Source organism: Culex quinquefasciatus, chromosome 2 (assembly GCF_015732765.1).
Source record: "Culex quinquefasciatus strain JHB chromosome 2, VPISU_Cqui_1.0_pri_paternal, whole genome shotgun sequence".
NCBI classification, from domain to species: Eukaryota; Metazoa; Arthropoda; class Insecta; order Diptera; family Culicidae; genus Culex; species Culex quinquefasciatus.
The window spans coordinates 163,423,874-163,451,028 of NC_051862.1; the positions used below are offsets into that span (position 1 = coordinate 163,423,874).

The 27,155-nt window shown below is 35.4% G+C and overlaps 1 protein-coding gene across 4 annotated transcripts in view; it reads right to left on the reverse strand.

Annotated features, from left to right (window-relative positions):
- The window catches only part of LOC6037080 (cGMP-dependent protein kinase, isozyme 2 forms cD4/T1/T3A/T3B), a 289,426-nt gene that overhangs the window by 240,749 nt on the left and 21,522 nt on the right, over positions 1-27,155 (reverse strand). For 3 of the 4 annotated variants that reach the window (XM_038255436.1, XM_038255435.1, XM_038255434.1), the window contains exons 3-4: positions 25,529-26,073; positions 20,201-20,888 (exon numbers count right to left, since the gene is read on the reverse strand). The gene's annotated coding sequence lies outside the window, so the exon portion shown is untranslated. The remainder of the gene's footprint in view (positions 1-20,200; positions 20,889-25,528; positions 26,074-27,155) is intronic. The other variant, XM_038255437.1, reaches the window with a different exon arrangement.

The following is a 27,155-nucleotide window of genomic DNA, read 5'->3' on the forward strand; positions in this document are numbered from 1 at the left end:
TGACATTTTAAACATGACCTAGCATTAGCATTATAAAATATATGGCTTTTCAAGTGAGAATCCGAACCGAAGAATAGTAGGTCGAAACGTCGCAAGAAAAGAAAATAGTGTTTTCCTTGTCACCGAACAAAACCAAGCGAATTTAACCAATTAAAACTGAACAAACTGAAGGTACGGTTTCATTTTATTTATTTTATTGTTGTTTTAAAGACATGTTTATCAAAAAATGATTTAAAAAACGCTTTTTTCGAAAATATATGCTTATAAAACAACGTAGTTTTGGACTAATGAAATGTTGGTTTGATTTTGCATGATTTTGATATCTTTTCAAATATTTAGATTACAATAAGTTACTTATTTCATATGCTATTTCATTTTTAAAAAAGTCAAGATTTTTGAAAGATATTAAAATATTTTATTTACAATACATACTTTTCCTGTCATTCTCGAATTCTCGATTCTGTACCAAAAAGAACAAAATCAAATAGCACATTTCAAAATAAATGCTGAAAAGATCAACTTTTCAGCATTGAAATGGAAGCTGAAAATGTGACATTTTAGCACTTTTTGTTTTATTTTTTGTTTTATATGAGGGAAAAGCCCGTTTGAGTGGAACGCCTACCGATGGGTCCTTCTCAAATACGCACAAAACCTCTTACTTTTTTTATTATCAACAGATTTTACAATCCAAATGACATAGAGGATATATACAATCAAACTTAAGCTAACAAACTAAACTAGCACAATGTAAAAAATAAATAAATAAATAAATAAAACTAACTAAAAATAAACCGGTCTAAACCTTTGTCAAAACACATATGCTTCCCTGAGAAAATTAAAAATATCATGCTTCAGACGGGGACGAGACAAATGGAAATCGAAAAAGGGGTAACAACGTTCAAAAACCCTGCACATACTAGAAACAGGTTCATTGAAGGCATAATTTGTACGGGCTCCAGGTATAACGAGAAAAGAGTGTGAGTGTTGTTTCGAAAAGTAATACTTTTTAACATTTTTTGATTTAAATCGTTGATTGACAAACAACACAAACATTTGACTTATAATTCGACTCAAAGGGTGTTTTCGGAATTGCAAAAAATGTAAAACGTAACCGTGAACGTAAACGGAGTGAACGGAGTGACTTTGATAGGATTTCGATTTATTTTTGTAATATTTTCCAGCAGGTAAGGTTACGTTTAGGGAGACTTGATCCCTGCATTTTTACAGTCACTGGAATCAGCCTCAAGATTAAATAATTGGGTTGGGTTTTCTTACATAGTTTCCTTTAGTATAGTTGTACATAACTTACTGCAGTTTGAACAATTTTTCAAAAGTTTTGTAAACAAAAATTACCAGCTTTCGTAAACATGCTCAATTTTGGTCTAAACGAGAAAATTTTAAGTTTTTAAATATTTTGCATGCTAGACTTGTTATATTTTGAACACAAACGTACAGGTTTAATGTGAAATTGCTGTAACTTATAGAAAATTAACAGTTTGGATAAATAAGAAACATTCTGCTTAAGATTTCTTAAAAATGTTGAAAGGGGGATCAAATTACCCCCAACATTTTGAAAATGCCGGTTTAAAATATTTTTTTAAAACGCTTGGCAAGATTCGAAGAGTTTATCTGATGAAATACCTTTATCAGCCAAACATAGTTGAATGTTTAAGCTTTCAATTCATGCAAAAAGTTCAAAGTTGGGTGAGAAATTGACAGAGTTATGTGCGATACTAAAAAGGGGATCAAGTCTCCCCACAAAGTCCAAGCACTATTTTTGAAAAAATAAAGTTTATTCAACAGTGTTTAGAAAAATAGTTACGTTTAAAATTCTTAGTTTGAATTCCGGGGTGACTCTGATAATTATAATTTTTCTTGTAAAAATCATCACTAATGTTGCTGATATAGCTTTTTAGAAAACAATTATTGTTTATTTTTAGTTATTTAAGTTACATATAAATTTAAGGTTAAATTTAAAAATATTCGATTTTTTCCTGAAAATCGTTAAAACTAGTTTTGTTTGTAAAATTATTGATTTATATTGCATTTTAAACTGATTTCGAAGCACGAATCACAAGTTTTCACATTTTACAAAAAAAAAATGTTAAACTAACATTTTCCATAAATTTGGAGATTTTTATTTTTAATTGTGCAACTAAAACATATATTATTTATTATTCACTTACTTATTTTGCCTTCTCTTAGTGGGAAATTGTCTAAAGAATCCGAAAATGCATTCCGTTTCCCTATTCTAAATCATGTTCATTGAGAAAACCATGACACTTTCTTAAGTATGAAATAATATCTTTCCTCAGTTTTTTTTTTCATTATTATAGTTTACTAACTTTTTAAAATTTTCAAAATGTTATCAAAAGTTTTTGTTGAGGTACTTTGAACACTTCTCTACCACGGTCAGTATGATTTCAAACCATTGCGTACGTATTTAATTTGTACTCTTCTTTTGCTGAAAAGTCACCCCGTTTTACGGTACTCGTCGTATTTATCCAACTCGGTGAACCTCGTTGGATAAATGAACGGCTGGCGTTTAAAAAACCTTCTTTTTGTAACTTGTTGCACAAACTACTATTAAGCAACAAATCGCAAAAAGTCGATTTATTCAGCACGAGTCGAACGTTTATCTAACGAGGTTTACCGAGTTGGGTAAATACGAAAAAAAAACGAAACTATTGGCACTACGCCCCCCGGGGCATGGCCTTCCTCTAACCTGGGATTTCTGCTCCAGCGCCTCTGACGAGACAGGAGAAACCGGGACCGACGTTTTACTTCACCATCCGATAGAAGCTCAGTGGATAAGGCGGGAATCGAACCCGCGTCTCATAGCATCATCGGGATCTGCAGCCGAAGCCGCTACCCCTGCGCCACGAGACCCACGATGGATAAATACGACGAGTGCTGAAAAAATCAAGTTTTGCAACGAGTTGCTTACAACATTTTTTGCAATTAAAAAAACGCTTTATGAATGGAATTTTATGTCATTCATGTGTTAAGTGAATTCGCCGTTCAAAACAAAACAATATTGAAAAATGTTACTTTTCGATACAAGTGTTGAAAAGTTCAATTTTTATTAAAAGGTATTGATTTTCAAATCTGTTATTTTTGGTAATTAAAAAATGCCTTTTCGCTTCTCTAGAAGGACAGCAAGATATATTTTTATGTTGTTTAGAAATTTCGTGACAACAAATATATTTAATTAAATTAACCTTTTCTATGTTTATGATTATTTTGTAGACAGTTTCAAAGCTGACTTTTTATGGCAATGGTTTTGTGTTAAATTCACAATCTAGTAATTTAATTCAGTTTTAGATAAAGTTTAGTTTTGAATTTAATAAGCATATTGTAAGAATTTATCCTGATTCCCAAAATAAACCCCAAAAACATTGCTCCAAGTCCATGAAAATCCGTAGACCTCGACATTTCTGCTCACCGTTCCAAAAAGCAGCTAAGTGCCAATACACTTCGGGGGCTCCACTTTAGCGACAAATATGGAAATCTGGATCAAATAGACCACAGTTGTGTTTGCTCGATAGAGCGGGGCCTGCCTCCTGACTTGTGTTTTTAGTTTTAGCAGCCGTGAATCATAAAGTTGTTTTTCTTGCATCTGCGCAAAATTAATCTTTTTAGGATTTTCTGGGTCCAATAATCGCGCGATTTGTGCCCTGCCCCGCGGGCCAAATCAAAACAAATAAAATGCTAAATTGGCAAGTTTTTAGCACTACTAAGAGGGTCCTAATAAACTCCGTTTATGACTAAGCAAATCGAGGGTGAAATCGGCGGTGGTTTTGCCAATCAGATACCTAAATAGAGCGAGGAAGGATTGCTTGAGCCAGAAGGGCAATAAATGTCGCTTTATTGATTGGTGTTTGTTTGCGTGAAAAATACAAAAAAAAAGAAAATGAAATTTTTCAATCAATTTTTTCTGAATTTTTTTTTGAAACTCAAACAACGTGATGCTTTCAAAATAATTTTAAATTTGTTTACGCAAGGCAGCTAAAATAGTCAAAACATTGATCGATTTGAAACACTGAAATGATTTGTTGCATTTTCGCGTTAATTCCGGCATACCAAAATACATCAATAAAATGTGGGATAGCTGGATTGCTTACACAGCTGGCAGAGTTAACAGTTTGTTTTGATTTCGATGTTTCCGCTTACTTTTCAGGTCAAGTATTTCACTGGAATAAAACAGATCATCTGGAATTTTGCTTTCGAAGTTCATGATTTAAGCATTAATGTAAAAATTGTGAAATATTTCTAATTAAAGAATGATGTTTTAACAGTTAATTTAAATAAAATAAAAAAATAAAATAGTAAATTGTATCAATCTACGCAAAAAAAGTCATCTAATGCTTGCGGGCATCGATTTTCTTCCTCTGCCAATTATAAAATAATCGTAATCAATTAAACATTTATGTACAACTAATCATGTAGGCCCTCGAGCCTTCTATTACCAGCAAGTTCTGCGGTGTGACGACGTCGGCCGTCGATCGGGCTTCAACAACGGTAGCACCCAATGTGGCATGTCCACCTGTCCAGCGCTACTGTGCACTTCAACGTGTGTTGCACAGTGGAATTTTGGGTGGTCAAAATTTTTAGGATTTTTTTTATTATTGAAGACAAATTTTAAAAAAATCCTTTAAAATCTGTTTAATTTTTTGATATTTAGTCAGAATAAAAATTGCTAAAAAATTTAACTACATTCTTACGTTTAGTCCTCAGTCGAATCTTAAGGCGCTTGTAACGCGTAGCTCAACCTGTTGAAAGGGAAACATCGATACCACTGGCGTTCGTCGCCGTCGTTTAGCGCGATCATGAATGTTTAATTACGGCGGCGTCAACGAGGGACGAATTAATCACTCAGGAAATGCGCCGCGCGATTGCAATAAAGTGTGCTTGCGCGGGGTGTAATAAAAATATTGTTAAATGTTTGCGAAATTTCAATAATGAAAAAAGCGCGTTGCCCCCCTTAAGAGCTTTTAAGGTGGGACTTGGTCTAGTTTTAGCGCAAATGTGTGGTGTAGGTCGTCGAGGTCTTTTCTGAGTCGATCTTAGAGTGGAAAAGGCAGGGCGCCACCACGTCGATAAATCGATCGATAGATTGATGGCTGCGCGATCGAGATGAATGGCAGCCTGGATTTTGCAAGGGCAGGATTTATGGATCTAATTTATTGCACTCAGCTAGTCTAGCCTATGTTTTGCGAATTGTTAATCTGCAACATAAGCAGGGAAATTTAAATCATCACACAAACAAAGTTTGAGGAAAATGTTGTGTGTGTGTGTGTGTGTGTGTGTGTGTGCAACCAACCAAACGGGACCACGCGGCCGCTTCTTACAAATTGAGTTGTTTCCATGTATTTCCAGATCTACATTCTATACATGCAAATAACTCACATAGGCATTTGGAAAGGTGTTAGCTCTGCCGAGCTTCGGTGACCCATTTCTACGCTGGCTAGCCGAGCGCGAGGTACTTCAGCTTTATCGACAAGCCCCACCCTGAAGAACGTTTGCACCAATCGGATTCAAACGTTATTTAGAACTTCCGAACCCTTGTCAAATGGACAAGGGAAAAAAAACGAAGTTGACTTTATAGCTTTCGGCCACCATTGCTAGTACCAACCACTAGTGTCTTCCTTTTATCTACAAGGACTTCGCCGCCCTGGGCTTCTAAGTGTATGAAAGTATGGCACGGAGCGACGGCGCCGAATACCCATATTTACACAAAGAATTTTAGAGCGCCCGCCGCGGGATTCGAACCGTCGACCTCTGGGTTGTGAGTCCAGTGCGCGGTCCGATTGATCCACACGGGCAAGGACAAGGACCCAGCACGTATATAGTTGATAGTAACAGTATTCATAATTCCAATCATAGCTCACCAAGTCGCGATGGCCGAGTGGTTAGCATTTTTGCTTACCAATCCAAAGGACGAGGGATCGAACCCCGACTCGAGCGACTTTGATTTTTCGTTCATGTTCAGAGATCCAAGATTTATATTTCCTATGCTTTCTCGGTGGGAGCAGATGGGAATCGAACCCAGGACCATTCGCTTACAAAGCGAACACCGTAACCAGTCAGCCACGGCCGCTCCCTAACAAAGTTTGAGGAAAATGTTACACCAAATTTAAATTTTTCGTACTTCAATTTGTATTTAAAATTTATTTAAAAAAATAGATTACAAAAACAATTGGGTAATTCTCTACCACCTCACTCGAAATCGGGAAAAGTTGTCCCGACCCCTTTTCGATTTGCGTGAAACTATGTTCTAAAGTGTAACTTTTGTCCCTGATCGCGAATCCGAGGTCCGTTTTTTGATACCTCGTGACGGAGGGGCGGTACGACCCTTTTCATTTTTGAACATACGAAAAAAGAGTTGTTTTTCAATAATTTGCAGCCTGAACGGGTGATGAGATAGAAATTTGGTGTCTAAGAGACTTTTATGTAAAATTAGACGCCCGATTTAATGGCGTACTCAGAATTCCGAAAAAACGTATTTTTCATTGAAAAAACACTAAAAAAGTTTTGAAAATTTTCCCATTTTCCATTACTCGACTGTAATTTTTTTTGGAATATGCCATTTTAAGGGAACTTTAATGATCTTTTCGAATCTATATTGACCCGGAAGGGTCATTTTTTCATTTAGAACATTTTGTTTTCATTTTAAAATTTCGTGTTTTTTTCTAACTTTGCAGGGGTTTTTAGAGTGTAATATTGTTCTAGAAATTTGTAGAGCAGACAATTACAAAAAAAAAATATTTAAACATAAAAAGTTTGCTTATAAACTTTTTTTTTCGTAAACTTTTTTTTCGTAAAATCGCGATAACTCGTGATGGTTATAAGCAAAACCCCTTATGTTTAAACATCAATTTTTTTGTAATTGTCTGCTCTACAACTTTGTACAATATTAATACACTCTAAAAATTTATCCTGCAAAATTAGAAAAAAAACACGAAATTTTAAAATGAAAAATTTTGTTCAAAATAGAAAAATGAACCATCCGGGTCAATGTAAATTCTAAAAGTATATTAAATTTCCCTTAAAATGACATGTTCCAAAAACTTTACAATCGAGTAACGAAAATGGGATAATTTTTCAAACTTTTTAAGTGTTTTTTTTTTTCGATGAAAAATACGTATTTTTCGGAATTCTGAGTGCGCCATCAAATCGGGCGTCTAATTTTACATAAAAGTACCTTTGACACCAAATTTCTATCTCATCAGCTAGGGTTAGTGATTTTTTACGCTCGAAAATAGAAAATTTCACGGGGACCTCAATTTCAAAACACAAAATTTCACGGAACGTGAAAAATGTTAAAATAACTCTGAAAATCTTTTGTTGAAATCACAGAAACTACTTTTTATGCTTCATTAAATATTATTCTTCAATAAACTAAAAAAAATCCTTACTAAATTCTAACTTGTCACAAACAAAATCTCCTTATTTTCAAAAAATTTACCATCTGGTTAATGGATGGGCTCTATTTATATTTTGAAACAAAATGTAAGCATGCATATTATCATTTGTTGAACTGCTTTTTTTTAATATTCGACTAATAAAGCTAAAAAGTTTTCGCTGATTTGCTTCTGTTTTATCAGTTTACATTTTTTTTTGAATTTCATATCAGAGCAAGATTCAACCATCTTGTCCAGCCAAAATGAGTGAAATAGTTTTAATTTTCCGCGACAATTAGTCCATTCAATTTTTTTAAGGTTTTCATCTCCTTTTTCAAAAACTTAATGTAAAATCAATAGGCAAAAATAATATAATTGGTAGCGAAATAGAAATATTTATTCAAAACAAGAACAGAAAACGAAAAAGGTGCTATTTTTAACTTTCATGTGAATCATCCACCCTACACCCTAATAAATAGTCAAATGTCGTTAAAATTATTTAAATTTTCATTTTTTAAAAGGTTCGAAGATAAAAAATACTCTTTATTTCATTTTGAATAAAACAAAGCTGAATTATTTTAGTTTCTTCTAAAATTATACCTTCTAAAATACTGAAAAACCTGAACAATTCTTCAAATGGTTCGAATCAAGCTTTTCAATTGAAAACTAATAAAATTTAGTTCAATAGTCTTTATTGTTGAAATATTTATTATGATGCTATCTGAAAAAAAAATGATTTGAGAAAATTGATAAATTTCAAGAGTTTTATACCGTCGGCGGACATAAATCGTCAAAATTCACTAACCCTATATTAGTAATTGAACAAAGTTATTCACTCGCTTGATTCTACAGTAGTTCTTACGATTATTTTTATTCCTATTTGAGTTTGATAAAATATTTTGAGAAAAATCGTTACATTTTCACGCGGATTTCACGCTGTCCGCGAAATCGTGAAATTTCACTAACCCTGCTCATCACCGTTTAAGGCAGCAAATTATTGAAAAACTCCTCTTTTCTCGCATGTTCAAAAATTAAAGGGGTCGTACTGCCCCTCCGCCACGAGATATCAAAAAACGGACCTCGGATTCGTGATCAGGGACAAAAGTGACCCCTTAGAACAAAGTTTCACGCCAATCGAAGAGGGGTCGGGGCAACTGCAGTGTGAGTTGGCGGAGAATTACCCAATTAGATTACAACGACTAAACTTAAACTAAGTGGATTCCCCCCTTTTCTGCAACATTGTCGCCACCTTAATGTACCTCCAGCGGATATTGCACATCATTTCGGCGACACGACTTTGCTAAAACTGAAAGAAACATGTTTAAGGCACCGGATGGCGCCGCCACATCCAAGTCGCAACGTCCCACGACTTGCGGGGTCAATTATAATCTCATTACTTTCGCGGACTGTCAGATAAACGGCTGGAAGTTAATTTTAAACGCGGGAAGGCATTTCTCATTTCGCTCGCGATACTTTTTTTGATTTCGCACATGTTTATACCAAGCCAAGCCCCAATCGAAAAACAACTCGGAGGTGATTGATAGACGATGGTTTTTTGTCGAAACCTCGTCTGTGAACTTTGGGGAATGGGCGAAAATTGGCACACAGTGAGTCACAGAGAAAATATGGTTTATTGACTTTTAAAATGTATAACGTACTGTCGATACTGTCTTTACAAATTAAAAGTCATAATTGGAGTCAATTTAACCAAGAACTGATAAGCGTTCACAAGTCACACAGTGTAGCTTTGCTTCAAGGTATGTCCTACAACAGTACAAACATTGTCTCATTAAGTTGTTAGCTGTAGTCACACATTTTCAGCAAATTGTGTTCCCTGTCACGGCTAATTTGTGTAAATGCGCGGAGGATAAACCTTTTCGGCAGACAGCTGCCTCGAACAAATCATTCGAATTAGAAGCAACATATTTAGGTCGTTGCTGTACTCGCTGTCTGTTCCGGCTTGCCAATGTTACAAAGGTTACTCTCGTGCTGGTCCTCGCTGTCTGTCTGGCCAGAATCGAGGAAAGAAATTTATTCGCAATCATCAACCTGCTGATCGCTGTTGATGAACGGGTGCTCTCCGCTAGTTGGACACCTAACTTGATCGCAACTTAAAAGCGGTCCAACTAGAGCCGAGCAAGTTGTACGACATAAAACGGATAGGTTTTGGCAATAAATCAAATTCCGCGTAGCTTGGCCAGAGCCGAAGAAAGGTGCGTGCGGACTTTTTGCTGCTTTTCCACCTTTTTTATCGATCGTTGCTAATGATTGTAATTAATCTGTGGCAAACGGAATCGAACGCCCCGAGAGATCATAGCCTTTAGCGCTCGCCGTTGAAAGATAACCAATGTTACGATCGATGAGTGTGCTTTCCGAAACGGGTGGGCAACTGCAGTGACATTTGACAAACGGCGATTTCGTGACACGACACGTTAGTGGGCTTGGTCACCATTTTTTTTTCAGTGTTGTAGGCAAGTTAGTGCAATGAAAGTTTGAAAAGATTGGGTATTGGTAGAGTACAAAAGGGTTTGATTCACACAAATGGTCTTCAAAATACCTTTCCAATAATATTAAAAATGTTCGTCAACTCTGATTTTTAGATTTTTTACGTTCCAAGAAACACGTTGACCTTGAATGAACAAAACCGAATGCACGCAATGTAAACAAAAAACAAACACGTTTTGTTTGGTTGACCATTCTGTGCATTGTGCTGAAGTTTGGTTGCTGGAGTCCCGAGTTATAATTCAATATGTTAACAGTAGCTTGGCATGTACGAGTGTCAAACAGCTTCCTTGGGCCAGTTATCGCACTTGTAGCAACTTTCAGTGTGTGTCAAAAAAGCACGACAAGTTTGAAACTTCTTTCATATTAGAAGTGACATTTCTGTTTATTTTCACATTTACTAAAAGTTATTCTATTCCTTTTACAAGCGTTTCATAAAAATATTTCCCAAATGCATTCTAATCAATCGAGAATGCATTGGGCCACGCCCATTTTCCTATTTTCAGCTTAGTTCTTTTTCTTCCAGCGCTGATGAAATTTTAAGCAAACACTCACAAAAAGTAGCATTTATAGAGAAAGTTTCCTGGCAGCACTTGCTCACTCCAACAGGCGCTGCTGGTGGTGTTGGAGGCCACCCTTTGTTCTTTATTTGCCTTCGCTCTCGCTCGGTTTTCTTCAGCCTTCGATTGGAATGGGTCATCAAAAGTCAAACGTCAAAAGACTTGGCGCGTTTGTTTTTTTTATGACGCTTTCTAATATTTTCATTTTTTGTGTTTATTTTTCAAGTGAGTGACTAAATAATGTTCAAAAGAACATGTTGCCGGTAGTTGGAAGCAATTTCATATCTCAAGCGCTTTGATAATATAACGTTAGCGCAAGTGACAAAATGATGAGAAATGGTCTCGCTAAATAGAAATTATGATAAAAAGTGCATTAAATTTGATCTTTTTGGTCAGTAAATGGCCTAAATTTGAGTGCTTATTTGAGGCGGTGCTGTTGCTGGTAAGTTTATAGCCTAAATTTGGATGTTTGGAGTTGAGCAATTCTCTACGAAATCGGTCTTTTTTCTTAAATATTAATTTTTGTATTTTTTAATCCGACAGAAACTTTTTTGGTGCCTTCGGTATGCCCATAGAAGCCATTTTGCATCATTAGTTTGTCCATATAATTTTCCATACAAATTTGGCAGCTGTCCATACAAAAATGCAAAAATCTGTATCTTTTGAAGGAATATTTTGATCGATTTGGTGTCTTCGGCAAAGTTGTAGGTATGGGTATGGACTACACTGAAAAAAATGATACACGGTAAAATTTTTTTTAACGATTTTTAATTTAACTTTTTGTCACTAAAACTTGAATTGCAAAAAAACACTATTTTTATTTTTTTATTTTTTGATATGTTTTAGAGGACATCAAATGCCGACTTTTCAGAAATTTCCAAGTTGTGCAAAAAATCTTTGAGCGAGTCATGAATTTTTGAATCAATACTGATTTTTTTGAAAAATCGAAAAATTTGGCCGCAAAAATTTTTTAACTTCATTTTTTGATGTAAAATCAAATTTGCAATCAAAAAGTACTTTTAAAGGGCGTAATATTGAATGTTTGGCCCTTTTAAAATGTTAGTATTGGTTTAAAAATTTTGAAAATATTTTTTTCGAAGAGATCGAACAAATTCACGATTGTTTCATATTTAAACATTGAAAATCGGACCAAAAGTTGCTGAGATATCGACATTAGAAAATGGTGTGTTGTTTGGGTGGGACTTAGAAAACATCAATTTTCCTGTTTTTAAACCTTTGCATGGCAATACCTCAGCTATTTTCAAAAAAGTTACCTAAAACTGGCCTTAACTTGAAAACGGTGCACTTTATCAAATTTTCACTGAAGTACTTTTTGATTGCAAATTTGATTTCACTACGAAAAATGAATTTGAAAAATTTTTGCGACCAATTTTTCAATTTTTTGAAAAAATCAGAATTGATTCAAAAATTCATAACTCGCTCAAAGATTTTTTGCACGACCTTGAAATTTCTGAAAAGTTGGCAAATGATGTCCTCTTAAACATATCTAAAAATAAAAAAATAAAAATTGTGTATTTTGCAAATAAAGTTTTAGTGTCAAAAATTTAAATATAAAATCACCATTTTTAACGTGTATCATGTTTTTTGAGTGTAGTCTTTATCCATATCCATATCCGTCCAAATCCGTTCCGTTCCAAATCGATCAAAAAATTCCTTCAAAAGATGCAGATTTTTGAATTTTCATTTATCATGTTTGTATGGACAGCTGCCAAATTTGTATGGAAAATAATATGGACAAACTAATGATGCAAAATGGTTTTTTTGGGCATACCATAAAAGTTTCAGGATTAAAAAATACAAAAATTTAAAAAAAAAGATCGATTTCGTAAAGAACTGCTCATATGAGAAGTGGCAACCTGACAATGCACGAAGTATTTTCGGTTTTTATTGAATATCTCAGGATTGATATCAATTTTTGGGGATCTGCGAAGTTCAAAATGTGAGGCATTGTGAGCTGCACAAAATGGCGTTCTTAAATTTGTTCATATTTGTTGTAAATTTCGAACATATTTTTTTTTCAAAACGACCTTAAAAACATTTAAAAAATTAATTCAAATAAAATAATTAATCCAAATGAGCCTCAAACGAAACAATCGTGTGCGTGCTCTAACCAAATGCATTAATTTCGCGAATCAGTTTTCGCACTTTTAGCAACTTGCTAATTGTGGTCTTAAGGTGTGGCAAAACTGATAATTACCGTATCCGACTATCAACGCATCGGAATGGGAACGCTTGGTTAGGGGAAAATACCGAAGGTTTTTTTTGTTGGTTCCAATAGCTAGCAGAACAAAGTATTGCAAACCGATTTTGTGAGATAAGAATTTGAATGGCGTTGATGGGAATATGTTTAAGGGGTTGTGCACCTGCTTTGGGCGATGTGTTTATTTAAGCCAACTACCTTGCCATCAACATTTCAAAAGTGTGAATTTTCCATATCGCCTCCGTCGACGCGAGAATTCCATTCAACGAACAAAAAAGTGAACGAAATCCAATTAGCGTCAAATTCAGTGTGTTTTTTTTCGGTGATTGCTTCGGAAACTTTTTTTTGTGTGAATTAAAGTCATAGTCAGAGTTTATCACACTTCCACCATAAAAGCGCGCAAAGCAGTTTCGTTTGTTGATTCAGGTCATGCTGCACCGCGCGACATTCAAATCGAATGAACACACTGCCTGGTCGACAGGTGTCTCGGCTGTTATCAACGCAACGTGACTCATAATTGACTGACTGACTGGGGAAAAATACGATTCTCTACAGCTCTAGAAGATGATGAGCTGTCGAGAGTGAGATTTGATGGTTGGGCATTTGTTGTGTAATTTTGTTGTGGTCAGGAATTTATTACTTTTTGTCTGACATTTTTTAAATGTCAGTTTCTTTCAATAATAAAATCATCCTAAACAAAAAAAAAAACATTTTTTAAAACAATTAGGCAAATGAAAATAATATATAAGTTTTGTCTTCTCCTTAAAATTTTCCCAAAAATAATTAGAGGGCAGATAAAATAGATATAACAATTATAGATTTTGACAAAGAACTTTGTCCTAAGGGCACTGTCTACGGGTGTCAATCCAAAATTTCGCGAAGCGAAAGTGTAACGATTTTCTGTCGTTTTTCAAATGCTCATATCTTCCCCCCCATTCAAACAATCTTTATGTTTTACCCACCAAACGAAAGGGGAAGTCTTAAAGTACAAGTTGACTACCTCACAAAGTTGATAAAACTTTGTTAAAGTATTCAAAAGTTAAGATGAAAATAAAAAATGAATGCAGGAAAAATCCCGGCTGCTGATTGGCTGAGAGCACTTCACAAATTTTGCCTTGCCTTCTGCTTTCGTGGAACTGTCACGCGAGAATGTTGCACCACTGTTGCCACATTTCATGCAAACTATTTAAGCTAGCACTTAGCCTCAGAAAATTTCAGTGCCTTCCGTGGTTTCATCAAAGACGGATCCACGGTGGTAATTTTATTGCTCACACACACACACGCACACATTGAAAGACACAGTTTGTGCACTACATTGGGAGGAATTCTGTTCTAATGAAGATTGTTAGGACGGTCAACGGACAACCAGAATGATTTGGAGTAATGGGGATGGGACCAATCTGGTAGGATATTGGCCACACCCGGAGTGGCCAGTGCCCTGGGGAAGGTTCTACCGGGGGACATTAATCGAACCATACGACTTGGGGCAATATGGGTATCAAAATTCATGGTTTTTGAAACTGGTAATGCAAATGGCCATTTTAACCGGATTGACCACACCCGGAGTGGCCAGTGCCCTCGGGAAGGTTCTACAGGGGGGACATTAGTCGAACCATACGACTTGGGGCAATATGGGTATCAAAATTCATGGTTTTTGAAACTGGTAATGAAAATTGCCATTTTGACCGGATTTGCCACACCCGGAGTCACCCGGAGTGGCCAGTGCCCTGGGGAAGGTTCTACGGGGGGGACGTTAATCGAACCATACGACTTGGGGCAATATTGGTATCAAAATTCATGGTTTTTGAAACTGGTAATGAAAATGGCCATTTTAACCGGATTTACCACACCTGGAGTGGCCAGTGCCCTCGGGAAGATTCTACAGGGGAGACATTAATCGAACCATACGACTTGGGGCAATATTGGTATCAAAATTCATGGTTTTTGAAACTGTTATTGAAAATGGCCATTTTAACCGGATTTACCACACCCGGAGCGGCCAGTGCCCTCGGGAAGGTTCTACCGGACCGGATTGGCCACACCCGGAGTGGCCAATGCCCTAGGGAAGGTTCTACCGGGGGGACATCAATCGAACCAAACGACTTGGGGCAATATGGGTATCAAAAATCATGGTTTTTGAAACTTGTAATGAAAATGACCATTTTGACCGGATTGGCCACAACCGGAGTGGCCATTGCCTTGGAGGAAGGTCCTACCGGGGGGACATTTACCGAACTATACGACTAGGGGTAATATGGGTATGCTGATTGATACCCATATTGCATCTAGTCGCATGGTTCGATTAATGCCCCCGGTAGAACCTTCCGCAGGGCACTGGCCACTCCGGGTGAAAATCCGGTCTAAATTGCCATTTTCATTTCCAGTTCAAAACCATGAATTTGATACCATATTCAATCGCATGGTTCGATAAGTCCCGTAGAACCTTCCACTGGCCACTCCGGGTGTGGCCAATATCCTACCAGATTGGTCCCACCCCATTGCCTAAATCATTCTGCGGGTGACCGTCCAACAATCTTTATAAGAACAGAATTCCTCCCAAGTTGGTGCACAACCTGTGTCTATCAATGTGGATGTGTGTGCAAATAAAATTACACCGTGGATCCGTCTTTGACGAAACCTCGTAAGGTACTGAAATTTTCTGAGGCTAAGTGCTAGCTTAAATAATTCGCATGAAATGTGGCAACATGGTGCAAATTTTGCTTTTTCTCTTGCTGTCGTGGAACTTTCACGCGAGAATGTTGCACCATGGTTGCCACATTTCATGCGAACTATTTAAGCTAACAGATAGCCTCAGAAAATTTCAGTACCTTACGAGGTTTCGTCAGAGACGGATCCACGGTGGTAATTTTATTGCTCAGACACACACAACCCACACATTGATAGACACAGGTTGTGCACCAACTTGGGAGGAATTCTGTTCTTATAAAGATTGTTGGACGGTCACCCGAAAAGCAGAATGATTTAGGGCAATGGGGTTGGGACCAATCTGGTAGGATATTGGCCACACCCGGAGTGGCCAGTGCTCTGGGGAAGGTTCTACCGGGGACTTTTATCGAACCATGCGGCTTGGGGCAATATGGGTATCAAAATTCATGGTTTTTGATACTGGTAATGAAAATGGCCATTTTGACAGGATTGGCCACAACTTGGAGTGGCCGGTGCCCTCAGGGAGGTTCTCCCGGGAGGACATTTATCGAACCATGCGACTTGGGGCAATATGGGTATCAAAATTCATGTTTTTGATACTGGTAATGAAAATGGTCATTTTGGCAGGATTGGCCACACCCGGAGTGGCCAATGCCCTGAGGGAAGGTTCTACCGGGGACTTTTATCGAACCATGCGGCTTGGGGCAATATGGGTATCAAAATACATGGTTTTTGATACTGGTAATGAAAATGGCCATTTTGACAGGATTGGCCACAACCTGGAGTGGCCGGTGCCCTCAGGGAGGTTCTCCCGGGAGGACATTTATCGAACCATGCGACTTGGGGCAATATGGGTATCAAAATTCATGGTTTTTGATACTGGTAATGAAAATGGCCATTTTGACAGGATTGGCCACAAATTGGAGTGGCCATTGCCCTGAGGGAAGGTTCTACCGGGGACATTCATCAAACCATGCGACTTGGGGCAATATCGTTTTTGAGACTGGACATGAAATTTGCCATTTCGATAGTGGTTGTAAGGTCCATGGTTTCCGGATGCCGTTTTTTCTGGGGGATAGACATTTTCTGAACCATACTTGTTTTGGCAATAGTTTCGTTTTCTGGCAATTTATTTTCACAGAGATGTCAATGATTGAAGACATTAAATTAGTATTAATTATTAAGGATTAAATAAATTGGCAAAGAATTAAAAAAATATAAATAACAATAGAATGATTTTTTAGAGTTTTGTACAAAGTTCTTTGTCTTATTGGTCATGTAGAACATAACCACCTGCACCTTTTTTTTAATGCAATCAATAGGGCTAGTGATTTTTCGCGTTTTCGCGGAAGCCGCGTAATCCGTGAAATTTGCCCCTGGCCGTGAAATTTAATATCACGAAATGCCGCGAAATTTCAAATAATTATTAGAAAAAATACTTTTCAGAGCATTTATTGCATTTTTTTATATTTTTTTATTTGTACACTTTACAAGTTTTCAATTAATAAAAAAATCAAGGCAAATTTAAAACAGATTTTTTTTTCATTATTGGTCATTACAGTATTCTTCGATGTACAGATAATTAATTGCAAATTTTCAGCAAAATTTCTTGAATCCGCATAATTCTAATGAAGGTTTTTCGTCGATTTGTTTCAAATACAATACAGATTGAAACACAATTTACTTGTAATTTTGTATGGTATCATTACTTTCTGGAATTTTAAATAAATATGAAAAAATCCTGCAAATAAAATTTGCCTAAACTTTGTTTCTATGCAAAAAATCTCTTTTGCTGAAATTTATGAAAATAAACAGCAATATTATTATATTTATTTTGAGGGTTTTACTTTTACGATTTGCTTCGTATTAGAGATATTTTATCAAAATCAATTTCTAAAATCTCAGTAAAATTTAATTAGCTAAATCATAATTTAGCTGACAAAATTTCTGCATAATTAAAAAAAAAATCATTTTTATTAAAATAAATAATATGTTTAAGTGGTTTTATTAGTATTTAGAACTACTGCATGCTTTTTAGACACTTTTCTGTGTATAATCATGCTGAAATAAAACATTTTTATGTTTATTTAGAGCAGACTCTAGAATGCCGAGAAACTGCCGTGAAATCCATGGTTTCAAAAACTAATATGCCGCGTTATTTAATTTTTTTGCCATGAAAAATCACAAGCCCCAGCAATCAAATAAAGGCTTATAAATCTTTTAACAAAATTTTGAACTTTGGGATCACAAATCGGAAAAAGACATGAAACATAAGTAAAAAAATATATTTGCATAAATTCTTTGATATTTATGACAGTAAACAGTAGCGTTACTGTAATAATGTATAAAGCATTTTGTGATACTTTTTGCTTATTTTTAACAAAAGTTAAGTTTGAAATTTGAATTTTATAAATATACTAAATTTGTTCACGTCTCATTTGATTTCAGTTAAGGCTCTTGATTGAAGGAAAAATCACTGCCGCAATCACAATGGTATTTTTTTGATTTTAAGAAAATTCAGATATATTATTAGTTAAAAAATGAGTGTCAATAAGCTGACACTGAGAAAAACTCATTTTTCTCATAATTTAAAATTTAAAAGGCTGTACTGCCCATGTTCGCATAAATGTCCCATATGCAAAAATAGCAAGCTGAGAAAAATGCATTTGATGTTTGTCCCATACATAAGGCTACGTGTTAAGTTTTCGCGAAAAAACTGGATTTCCTCCTGATTTCTAAAACAAAGTACTGGATGCTATAGGCTCTTTCGAAAGAGCACACAATTTTGAACCAAACTGCATCAATAACTCGAAATCGATGAAAATGCATTTGGGACATTTATGCGATCAGGGGCAGTGGATCTCATGAAAAAGCTTTCCGATCGACAATGTTTAGTATGAAAATTGGTGAAAATTTTCTCAGCATTTTGAAAATATTTATGCAGGGGCTCTTTTCTTTTAAAAATATGTTTAAATGCAAAAAAAAACTATGCGTTGAATGAAAAAAAAAACAAGTTTGGTATTTTTTATTACAAATTAGGTTGTGCAACAAAAAAATATGTTGAAATTTCAGCATGACTTTTTTTTTTGATTTTTTACACAACCCTACACTCTTGTTCAAAAGATGTCTCTTTTGTTCTCTGAAACACAAAAAATAGCAAAAATAAAAATAAAATTGGTAATTTAACTGTTATTGTTAAAAAAAGAAATAAAAAATGAGATATGTTTTTTGTTCCCTTTAAAATAAAAGTCCTAATCAAAGCCTACTACTTTCCCGAAGACACCTTATCGATCAGAAAATCCCTTCCAGAACAATTTTTTTGAATTTTTACATGCCCAATATGTATGATCTGATCAGCCCACAGATTTGATTGGAATCGATAAATTTGTTAAATTCTAGAGACTTACAACACATCTAAATTTGATAATTTTAATTTTAACTGTGTTAATTTATAGCTATCTTTTTATGTAATTTCTCATAGTTTGATTTTAATTTGCTTAAATTTTGGTTGAATTTATTTGCTTGTTCTGTTGTTATTTTATGAAACAGTATGATAAAATAATAAATTGAAATCTATATTTCTTGTATGAACAACCACCAATTAAGAACTGCAAAATTTATCATTAAGAACGATTATCCGAAAAATTGAAAAAGTTTATTTTAAGAAGGTTTTTGGTTTTTCAAAGTCCTTTCCAATGATGAAATAATATTAAAAATGAACTGAATCAAAATTAAGATGTTGCTTCTCTGATATTCTGGCCTGACTTGGAATGAGTATTCGAAAGACCTTTCAAATATTGAAGAGATATTAAGCATTAAAATTGAACTCTTTTTTGATAGATAATTTTTTAACTTTTCATAAAAAATAACTGTTATCGTATATAATTGATACAAAAAACAACAATTAAAATTTATATAACTGAAATTTTCCATAATTGGTCACTTAACAAAACAAAAATTTTATAAATCCCATCCGTCAATTAAAAGTTCTCTCCTATCAAACGCTACAAACAACGTAACTTAAACAAACCATTCGCTCTTATCAGCGGAATCTGCCAGCCAGCCACTTCAAACAGTCGGTCCTGGTGTTCTGGAAGTTCCGTGGACACTTGAACCATCGAAGCTGGCTATCGTCGCTTCTTTTTCTGTCCTGGATTAAGGTGACAACTAATTGCCTATTACTAATTGAATTTATTTTTAGATTGCAAAATTAAAAATAATAAATAAAGATGTAAATTTATCACAAAGGTTGTTGACATCTCCAACAAATTGGCACGCAACTTCATAAAAAAACCATAAAAATCGGCGTCATCGTTCCACACTTCAAAGTGTATGATCATCGTCTCAGTCAGCAAACTTAATTGAATCAACTAGGCCAATAAATATCTGATATGACTGTGAGCACTGTGTGCACTATCGATCGCGTGCTGCCTCCACCAAACGTCCATATCCTCCTACGTTCTGGCAAGATTCCGATAGATGCGTTGGAATTTCGCACGACTCGGCACTTGGCACGTGCGCCAACCACACTGCGAAACCTTCCAAGATTTGGGTCAATTGATTGTTGAACGCAGATTCACTTGAAAGTCCAGATATTGCTTCGAAACCCATTGTCTTCCGGTATCACAAACGAATATTCTTGACATGGGCTTAAACATCGTGAAAGCACGTCAGAAAAGTCTTTAAATACAAATCTAGCACTAAAATCAGCAAAATTAGCACTTGGTCAGCACTATTGCAGCCCTATATGGCACTATAGAGCTAAATTCGATTTCTACTTCCTCTACAATCCGCTAGAACGTGCACTAAATTCCCACCAGTAATCCAACCTAATAATCAGTACGTACCGTTTCCCAAAAGCGACACTCCCCGACGCGGTGTAACGTGAAGGAGCGTGAAAAACGCACTGAAATCGGTGGGCTGTTTTTAACAATATTTTATTGGGTTCCCCCGGCGATTCGTCGATTGCTCGATGCTCGATGAGTTCCAACAGCGACTTTGACTTCGACGACACCCTTTCCCGCGGGTTGACCGAGGCTGGGCGAGAGGCGGCACTCAATTTTTTTTTAATTGAAAACGTATTGTGTTGCACACAACACAAGCCCGACACCACTATCGGACCGAGTGACTCGTTGATGAGTTGGTGGGACCGCGATCAACCAGTTTCACACACTACTCCGAGAGCTACTATCAACGGCAAATAACAACAAAAGCCGCAAACACGCGACTTTGAACACTTTTGGGTGGCTTGGTCGATTCTACACAAAATGCACCACAAAATTCTTCGCTAAAACACTCACTAAATTCTTCGTTCTTCGCAACGCGTATTTTTCTCAATTTTCCTCAACGACGAGTTCTTCCTGGGAGCACTTTGCACTGTTTTTGTTGATTTGATGCACCGCTCGGTTGTTGGCTTTGTATCAAGTTGTTTGTTGGTGCTGCTGCTGCTACTTTTATATTTAAGTATTTATACTCGGCTTAATCGGCACTAAATTGTGGCACTGTGTTGAGTCGATACTGATGCGTCTGCTGCTGCTGTGTTGGTGTTGATATGCAAATTAATTAAAACCAGACTCGCGACTCGCTACTCAAATACACACTCTCATACAAGGTCGAAGACAGTGGTGCCAGTATTATTTTTTGTTAAATTTATTTGAAACTTTAAAAAACGAATAAAAAAATCATAAAAATGTATGTGCTTCATCATCATTGTAAAAGTTAAAAGTTTGACAAATCTTTATTCTTTTGAGCTCGTAGAGAAGGTTTTTCAAATTCCTTTATAAAAATATATAAAATTACGACTTTTCTATCAAAAACTACTCTTTTTTAGCATGACTTTTTAGGCTGAAACTGGTTATCAATTCTGGGGAAAAATATCATCGGGTTAAAATGATCTATATTTCTGGAGCAACATTTGAAAGGGGCGGTACGACATTGCTCTTACGGCCTTTCGTCCCATTTAAACGCGTGTAATGAAAGGCCGTAAGAGCAATGTCGTAACGCCCCTTAAAAATGTTGCTCCAGATTTCATTCAGTCATTTTATAGAAAAAAATGACCAGGGAATTCGATAAAAATAAAAGTTTAGACCTTGAATGCCCCCTAATATAATATTTTAACGTTTTAAGTATTAAAATTCTGTTTTGACCAATTTCTTCTATTTTTATTTTTTTTTATTTTATCACCATCGTGTTCCTCGTATAAGTCAAAATATTGTCAAGAAAGCTAAATTTGAAACTTCGAACGAAAAAGCATGGCAATGATGGGAGTAACGTCATGATTCGAATTACCGGACGCTTCGAAACCCGGACACTCTATCTTGTTTTATCAATTATTTGGATATAAGTTCGTATTATGAATGTCAAAACTGTGTTATTTGATGAATTCCAACATCAACTTTCATTTAAAGTTTGTTTGAACGCTGTAGTTAATGCCAAAACAATTAAATACAATAAAATTAAAAGATTACCAAAAATGCGAAACATTTCACTTGAAACATTTCATAGGCGTTAGAAGCACCGGAAAGCAAAGCAGAAATTTTTGGTTTCGATTTCCTTAAATTCTAGCAAATTTTTATATAAACTATCGATTGTTTTGATGTTAACAGCTTATTTGAGACCTAAAGAATGCCATTCACTAATATTTCAGTCTAAATTTGTGCGATTCATAAGTAAAATCGAGTGTCCGGAATTCGAAGCAAAAGTGTCCGGATTTCGAATCAGCTTTTATCAGTGTCCGGGATTCGGAGCACAACAAGTCATTTTAATTTGCAAATTCTGATGAAAAATTATTAGAAAATACATATTTTGCATGAATTTTCTTGAAACTGACTGTTTATACTACATCCTGATGATATTTCTACATTTCCAACTTATTACATGATTTTTTGCCAGCTATAACATAAATGATATGCTACTAAGTGTCCGGATTTCGAATCATGACGTTAGAAAGAACGCTCAAAAAATTTTAAATTTAGAATAGAATTATAATATTGAAAAAAATAATTAAAACGCTTTTAAATTTAAAGAAGCAAAAATTATTCCAACATGTTCACAACATAACTAATATCAAAAAATTATGATCAATAAATCTGTGGTTCTCAAAATAAATTAAAATTACAAGCTGCGATTTTAAAGCGAAATAAAAATAAATTAAGCTTTATCACCCCGGTACGAGAATTGAACATACGACTTCTGGAATAGAAATCCAACACGCAAGTCGATACCAATCCCTAACCGGTCAGTATTTCCTGTTAGCATTTTTACTCTTTCAAGAGATTCTGACTTTGCCGAGCCGGCCAGATATTGTTTTGCACATTGTCAAAACCACAGATAAAAAATCATTCATAAAACTGATACAAAAGTATTCTGCATTTTAAAGCTTAAACTAATTTTAACATATATTTTTTGAAATTCATTTTTTTTTTCGTGCATCATTGAAACGAATGAGTTGTAGGTCTGCTCAAACTGGTTTGAAATTAATGGAATCGTCCTTAAACTGTATTTAAATTCTCTATAACTAAGTTTTAACTGTAAATCAATTATTGAAAACACAAAATATGTAACAGCTACAAAAGATTTTTAAATTTACTCCCTGCACACAATAACATAATAAAGCATACGCCGAATTGATAATTTGAAGGTGTAAAATTACCTGTTTTTGATGTAATTTTACCCAAATGTAGGAAATATTTGTAGGAAACAGACAAAATCTTCACCATATTTATGATTTTTACTAAATTTTAATATGTAATGTAATTATTATCAGACAATGATGAATATAATTTTTTATGAATAAACTGAATTCCAAAACATTAAATTTGGTTAAATTACTTCATAAACCTTCCAATTTTCACTTTTCTACATTTCAACTGCGTAAAAAGAAGCCTCTGTTTTTACATAAAAATACAAAAAACACCAAATCTACGTGGATTCCGATGGCTGAAATCTTGTTTGGGTAGTTATAAATCTATTTAACAATTTTAAAAATTCATATTAAGCTACAGTGTGCAGTATGTCTAAGGCTACCAACTGTACGGATTTTTTCCTTACCATACGGATTTTCGAACCACTTCGCGGATTTTTAACAGGCCGGAATTTTTGTAGGGAATTTTACGCATAATACGGATTTTTACGGAATTTTAACAACTTTTTAATCATTGAATTGCTTTTTCGATTTGGTCGAAGGTTTTGTTGTTTGAAATTTTTGGTTTCTGTGAGTTTGATTTAAAAAGGGAGAGTTTTCCGGGGTTTTCGTCAATTCAAACTTGATTATCAATAATTCTAGAGTTTTTAAACTATTGTCTTGCTTATGTTGATAGGACCTTTAAAAAAAACTCTAGAATTGTTATTTTAGAAATTCCTTACTAAATATATTCCATTTCTAAAAGCATTCTAAAACTTGTGAAAACATTTGAACATTTAACAAATCTAGAGTTTTTTTAAAGGTCCTATAAACTGTTGTGTTTCACATGCTATAGGACCTTTTCAATAAAAAAAACTCTGGAAAAGTGTTCGTGAAAACACTAAGAGCGATATTATTCGTAAAAACAATCTTGACATTTCGTAAACTTTTAAACGTTTAACAAAACAAAATTGAAGAACATAATTATTTAATTCAAATCATGGTTTATTTTATGAATACTTTTAAACGTGCAAGTTATAAGCACTCTGATAGCATTTTGTGAAATTTGTTAGCTGTAAAAATGACACAGTTTTATATTTTTAATTCTAAGATTGATTAAATTTAATTTATCTTAATAATTCAATGACAGTTTTTGTTATACCATGGTGGCATATCGGCAAAGTGTACGGATTTTTGCTCAGCAAGAGTTGGTAGCCTTAAGTATGTCCAATAAAAAAATCCTAATTATTTTTCTTAAGCTCAAATCAACATTTTTGTTTTTTTGCTTTGATCTATTTTTCTTGAACATCAGAATTGGATTTTTTATACAAATGATACTGTGGCAAAAAAATTTCTAAAAAGAGGACATATTCCACCGTTAAACTATTACTATCTAAAATTAAATTAAAAAATGCCCAGACGAACTTTCGAATAAGGAGTATGTAATGCAGATATGACAACACTGTCATTCGTTATGAGTGTATATCACAAAAACTTTTCAAGGATGTTTGTTAATTTTGTTGAACTTAACTACCAAGAACACCTCGTGCACAACATTCAAGTGGTCTTAGAAATTTGTAACTGAATAGTCGTCTGTCACTGTCTTAATAAAACCCAAAAATGTTTCGGATATAAAACGACAAGAATCAAGAGAAACTGAACTAAATGTGATCATTGTTGCATTTTTCAATACTTTTTCACCGCCATCTTGGATACAAAAATTATAAATCACTTTAAAATAGTTTGGGGTCATACTTAATCTCGTCAATCAAAAATAAGAAAGTGAAAAAAAAATCTTGATTCGATTATCCGAATTTTTGACTATCCGAAGTTATTTTTTTTCCGATGCCTTCGGATCGAGTTTGGACTGTACAAGTTTTTTAGCAACACTGCACCCATTATCTTCACGTGCGCTCGCCGTCTTTGAAAACATTCAAAACAGCTGATGTATCGCTGCTTGCAAATATTGGCACCACCACTAACAAACTTCCTACTCACACACTCAAACCACCGCCCTCACTCACACACACTCAAACAGCAGAGGTCAGCTCCAGCACACCAATACATCAAAGCGAAGTTTCAACAAATTCACCACCCTCTCTCGCGTTGATCGCGCACAGGCCTTCACAAACACTATAATCAGCTCCCAAATTCACCACCGGCACGACCACTTGTTGCGCTCATTCCGATACCGGCTGGTTTCAGAAGGTGGTGATGAATGAACGTGATCATAAACATCTAGCTACCAGTTGGTACACAGAAATTGGCACTTGATCAACGAACTGCGATCGAATTTGTTTGACTTTCGCTTTGATGTTTGCTTCCTTGATTAGAGGTAGATTAGCGTCTTTTGGGTAGTCCGAGATGGATCCGGTATCACCGATCAGTTGATCTCAAGCTGTGTGACCTCTTGGTTGCGCGGACTTCAAGGTCAACCGTAGAGTTGATCCACCTGCGTTCAACGGTATAGCGAACTCATTGCATGATCACTGACTCGCTGCGCTGATCTCTGCTGTTCTTCCCCCCGTACACACTTAAGATTAGACAGACAAACCTCGCTACGATCAGGTCTTCTCCTTGACCTAATTCACTAATCAAATTCTTCTCCGCGAGACTTGACTTGGTTTCGGCCGAACTTCGGATTCTTTTGAACACACTGACTGCGGTTTGACTAGACTGTTTCCGTTTCTTCTTCAACTCACTCGCTGACGATTCTTCACGTTTGGTTTGATGATCTTGCCGATCTTGCTTCTTCTCGGTAGATTTTTATGGCCTTCACTGACTTGACTGTTGACAACAACCGTGCTATTTTCATCCACAATTCTGAGAATTTCTTCGATCAACACTTATCTCAATTTGGCACAATCTTCTCTTCTGTAGTTTCTTCTTTCTCGTACAACCTTTTGGAACCTTATGAAACGATCAACACTCGGTTATAGGAAGGTCACCGGTGACTCCCAACAACAATAACCACGGCGATGTCCGACGACGACTGATAAAGCTGCGCTGAATATCTCGCTCTCTTCACGGCAAGTCTGCTGTGCTTCTACTGCTGCTTCGTTGAGTCGTGTTGTCGTTGTCGAGTCGGGGATGGACACTCTGCAAATGAAAAAAAAAGAAGCAAAGTACACAACATCAGCACAACAGTAAACGGTACAGTGAGGAGGGGGAGAGCGGTGTATTTTTAGAATCGCTTGGTTTCGTCGTTGTCGTCGTCTTCCACTGTTGTTGAAAGACATCATCAACGGCGAACTCGACAACGCCGGTGGGACGCGATTTGGGCCCCCTCTATAATCTGCTTTTTGAGGAATGCCTTAATAAAGAGCGCAGAAGGTGGATTGTGACGAAATTGTGGGGTTTATTTGTAGGTATGCGTGCTAAATGGATGATTTGAAGCAGCTACGATATAGCAAGTGCAAGTGAACGAGGAATTTTAGTGGGAATATTTTTGGAGACAAATTTTTGAGTGTCAAAGTGATCTCATTAGATGTTATCTATGCAGTGAAAATGATGATAAATTCGAATTTCGGTTAAATTTTTCAAAAATCATTTTTTTTAAACTGTGGAAAAATTTTTCCGAAATTTCCAGAACGGTAAAAAATCTTTGACCGAGTTATGATTATTTTAATCAATACTAATGTTCTAAAAAAGTCAAAATATTGGTCGCAAAAATTTTTCAATTTTATTTTTCGGTGTAAAATTAAATTTGCAATCAAAAAGAACTTTAGTGACCTTTAGTTGCTGAGATATATAAGAAAATGGAGGGTTGTTTGGGTGAGACTTAGAAAACATCAATTTTCCTGTTTTTAAATTTTTGCATGGCAATATCTCAGCAACTAAGGGTCGTATCAACAAAGTTTTTAAAGCCAAATATAGAGAATTTTCTCAGCTATTCAAAACTTTTTTTTTCAAAAATGGGCAAACATGGGCACTAATTTAAATAAAATGAATATCTCATAATGTTTAGAAGCAAACCCCTTATGTTTATATATCAACATTTTTGTGATTGTCTGCTCTACAACTTTGTAGAACATTGTTACACTCTAAAAAAACCCCTGCAAAGTTACAAAAGACACGAAATTTTAAAATGAAAATATTGTTCTACACTTCTGGGTCAATGTTGATTCGATACATTAAATTTCCCTTAAAATGACAAGTTCCAAAAAATTTTATTGACAAGT